The 810-nt window shown below is 38.8% G+C and overlaps 1 pseudogene; it reads right to left on the bottom strand.

Annotated features, from left to right (window-relative positions):
- Positions 1-324: 324 nt before the first annotated feature.
- On the bottom strand, positions 325-505 carry LOC118081614 (U2 spliceosomal RNA; annotated as a pseudogene).
- Between the last annotated feature and the right edge of the window lie 305 nt (positions 506-810).

Raw genomic sequence — 810 nt, 5'->3', positions numbered from 1 at the left:
TCCCCTACTTCAGTTCACCTGAGCATAACGCAAGTCATTTTGTTTCCACCAGCCCAAAGCAAAGGATGCAGCAGACCTATTTTTACCAGTTGTTGCTCAAGGCACATTTGCAGTAGATACATTTTAAATTTCAAAAACAGCTGTTTTGTGCCAAACTGCTCTTGTGCAAAAACAGCTGTATTAAAATCAAAAATTAAATTGGCCCTTCAGGAAGCATTTGTTCCTTTTGGTGGTCAACATGAATAGATGCTTATTTCCCGGTGTGGCTGTTCCCTGTATCGTTGTACTTTTAGTATATGTGTTATTGAAGCGAGCACTTTTATGTGTGGATGCACCATCCTAGAGGTATTGCAATACCAGGTTGATGCATGGAGTGGATGGAGCAAGCACCTATTCTTCTCCCAGCTCATAAAATCCATTAAATATATAGTCCTCAAATAGAGGACCTAACAACTGATAAGAACACATACCAAACTTGATCTTAGCCAAAAGCCCAAGAAGTGATAGGTGTGGCTATTTCTAATTGCTACATGTTGAGGGTACATTTGCAGAACATACATCAAATAATAATAATAATACGGAGGTTTTGTGCAAGAGCAGTCTTGTGCAAATTGTCAACATGAATAACCAAATAAATAATATGAACATGAATTGACAGCTAGAATATATAAACATAAATTGGGAGTGAAGGGAGATGGGAATGTGGAGGCAATGAGGTGACGTGCTAACCTAAGGACAAGGTGGAAGGAAAAAGCAATTTGAAAAGCTATCTAGGGAGCTGGATAAAAAGCTTCAGGGAATCCAACATTC

Source organism: Zootoca vivipara, chromosome 2 (assembly GCF_963506605.1).
Source record: "Zootoca vivipara chromosome 2, rZooViv1.1, whole genome shotgun sequence".
Classification (NCBI taxonomy): Eukaryota; Metazoa; Chordata; class Lepidosauria; order Squamata; family Lacertidae; genus Zootoca; species Zootoca vivipara.
The sequence above is the reverse complement of the archived record's forward strand: the minus strand, read 5'-3'. Positions and strand labels throughout refer to the sequence as shown.